This window comes from Canis aureus, chromosome 25 (genome assembly GCF_053574225.1).
Source record: "Canis aureus isolate CA01 chromosome 25, VMU_Caureus_v.1.0, whole genome shotgun sequence".
NCBI lineage: Eukaryota > Metazoa > Chordata > Mammalia > Carnivora > Canidae > Canis > Canis aureus.
Window position 1 is genome coordinate 38461064 of NC_135635.1, and position 3381 is coordinate 38464444.

Sequence of the window (3381 nt, forward strand, 5' to 3'; positions counted from 1 at the left end):
AGCAAAACTAATCTGTGGTGTCATAAATCTAGATTGTGATTACACTTTGGGGATTGTGACTAGAAGGGACAACAGGGCTTCTGTGGTATGTCTGTCACTTGGGTGGGTGCTGTTAACCACCCAAGTGTTGAGCTCAGTGTTGAGCATCTGCCTTCAGCTCAGGTCGTGATCCCAAAGTCCAGGGATCGAGTCCCACATCGGGCTCCCTGCAGGGAGCCTGCTTCTCCCTCTGCCTGTGTCTCTGCCTCTCTCTCTGTGTCTCTCATGAATAAATAAATAAAATCTTAAAAAAGAACAAAAAAGCCTGACTCCTCCCCCCCCCCCCCCGCAATGAGTATGCCGCTAGAACACAGGTGTCATGAAAACCATCACTAAACCTAAACCAAAATGCAAAAGGAAAACACATCAACATTGTCATCATTGGACATGTAGATTCAAGTAAGTTTACCCCTACTGGTCATCTGATCTACAAATGTGGTGGGATCCATAAAAGAACTATTGAAAAATTTGAGAAGGATAATGCTGAGATGGGAAAGGGCTCCTTCAAATATGCCTGGGTCTTGGATAAACTGAAAGCTGAGCATGAATGTGGTATCACCATTGATATCTCCCTGTGGAAATTCGAGACCAGCAAGTATTATGTGACCATCACTGATGCTCCAGGACACAGAGACTTTATTGAAAACATGATTACAGGCACATCTCAGGCTCACTGTGCTGTCCTGATTGTTGCTGCTGTTGGCGGTGAATTTGAAGCAGGTATCTCCAAGAATGGGCAGACCCGTGAGCATGCCCTTCTGGCTTGCACACTGGATGTAAAACAACTAATTGTTGGTGTTAACAAAATGGATTCCACTGAGCCACCCTGCAGCCAGAAAAGATACGAGGAAATCGTTAAGGAAGTCAGCACCTACATTAAGAAAATTGGCTACAACCCTGAGACAGTAGCATTTGTGCCAATTTCTGATTAGAATAGTGACAACATGCTGGAACCAAGTGCTAACATGCCTTGGTTCAAGGGATGAAAAGTCCCCTGTAAAGATGGGAATGTCAGTGGAACACACTGCTTGAAAGCTCTGGATTGCATTCTGCCGCCAACTCGTCCAACTGATAAGCCCTTGCATCTGCCTCTCCAGGACGTCTACAAAATTGGTGGTATTGGTACTGTCCCTGTGGACGAGTGGAGACTGGTGTTCTTAAGCCTGGCATGGTGGTCACCTTTGCTACAGTCAATGTTACAACTGAAGGAAAGTCTGTTGAAATGCACCATGAAGCTTTGAGTGAGGATCTTCCTGGGGACAATGTGGGCTTCAATGTCAAGAACATATCTGTTGGGATCCCTGGGTGGCTCAGTGATTTAGTGCCTGCCTTCTGCCCAGGGCGTGATCCTGGAGACCCGGGATCGAGTCCCGCATCGGGCTCCCTGCATGGAGCCTGCTTCTCCCTCTGCCTGTGTCTCTGCCTCTCTCTGTCTCTCTTGAATAATAAATAAAATCTTAAAAAGAAAGAACATATCTGTCAAAGATGTTCATCATGGTTTGGTGACAGCAAAAATGACCCACCAATGGAAGCAGCTGGCTTCATGGCTCAGGCGATCATCCTGAATCATCCAGGCTGAATCAGTGCTGGATATGCACCTGTGCTGGATTGTCACACAGCTCACATTGCTTGCAAGTTTGCTGAGCTGAAGGAGAAGATAGATCGTCGTGAAGATAGATCGTCGTTCTGGAAAAAAGCTGGAAGATGGTCCCAAGTTCTTGAAATCTGGTGATGCTGCCATTGTTGATGTGGTTCCTGGCAAGCCTATGTGTGTTGAGAGCTTCTCTGACTATCCTCCTCTGGGCCATTTTGCTGTTCATAACATGAGACAGACTTTGCTGTGGGTGTCAGCAAAGCAGTGGACAAGAAGGCAGCTGGAGCTGGCAAGGTCACCAAGTCTGCCCAGAAAACTCAGAAGGCTAACTGAGCATTAGCCCCAATACCTGTCACCCCAGTTTTTTTTTAAACAGATAATCCACATTTTATTTATTTTTTAAATTTATTTGAGACAGGCAGAAGGAGAAGCAGGCTCCATGCAGGGAGCCTGACGTGGGACTCGATTCTGGGTCCCTAGGATCACGTCCTGGGCTGAAGGCGGCGCTAAACCGCTGAGCCACCCGGGCTGCCCGATCCCAGTTTTAATCAGTGGTGAAAGAACGGTCTCAGAGCTGTTTGTCAATTGACCATTTAAGTGTTTTTTTTTTTTTTTTTTATGATAGTCACACAGAGAGAGAGAGGCAGAGACACAGGCAGAGGGAGAAGCAGGCTCCATGCACCGGGAGCCCGACATGGGATTCGATCCTGGGTCTCCAGGATCGCGCCCTGGGCCAAAGGCAGGCGCCAAACCGCTGCGCCACCCAGGGATCCCTTGACCATTTAAGTTTAATAGTAAAAGACTGGTTAATGATAACCAGTTGTAAAAACTTCACAAGGAAAGGAGAATGTTTTGTGGACCATTTGTTTTGTGTGTGTGTGTGTGTGTGTGTGTGTGTGTGTCAATCTTAAGTTATTAGTTTTTAAAAACTTTTTAATGGAAACAACCAAAAATCTGTCACAGAATTTTGAGACCCATTAAAACAAAAGTTCAATGAGGAAAAAAAGAAAAGAACAAAAAAGCCTGACGTAATAATTTGTCCAACTTCTCTGTTCAATTTAACCAGTAGCCCGCTTATAATCACCATCTATAAGGCACTAGTAGGCACTGTGAAGTCCTGGAAAGATGTCTCTACCTTCTAGGAGTTCATAATTTAGGCAATGGTCAGGACACCTGGGTGGCTCAGTGGTTGAGCACCTGCCTTCGGCTCAGGTTGTGATCCTGGGATCGCGGATTGAGTCCCGCATAGGGCTCCCCTCGAGGACTCTTCTTCTCCCTCTGCCTGTGTCTATGCCTGTCTCCCTCTCTCAGTTTGTGACTCTCATGAATAAATAAATTAAAGAAATAATCTAGGCAATGGCACAAACATAAAAGTCATTGCTTGGGAATAGTCTTTGATACTATGCTAATTGTTAGGGGACTCAAAATAATCACTCTGGAAGAAAGTTGGGGAAAAGGATATGCATCTAGGCAGAGTTTCTGAGTTAGAAGGGATTTTTAAGATCCTTAGCATTTCTAGGAACAGGCGCTAGGGTGATCAACTGTCTCAGTTATCCCAGGACTAAGGGATTTCCCAGGATAGTCCTGGGCAACCTAGGATGAGTAATTACTCTAACGGGGGCTGAGTCTGATGCATCTTTGTTTTTTTTTGTTTTGTTTTATTTATTTATTATTATTATTTTTTTGAGAAGAGGGGATATGAGGAAGAGAGACAGAATCCTCAAGCAAACTCCCCACTGAGCTTGGAG

General features: G+C 45.4%; 1 pseudogene; it reads left to right on the forward strand.

Annotated features, from left to right (window-relative positions):
• The first annotated feature begins 371 nt into the window (after window positions 1–371).
• Window positions 372–2016, forward strand: LOC144297283 (elongation factor 1-alpha 1 pseudogene; annotated as a pseudogene).
• The last annotated feature ends 1365 nt before the right edge of the window (window positions 2017–3381 follow it).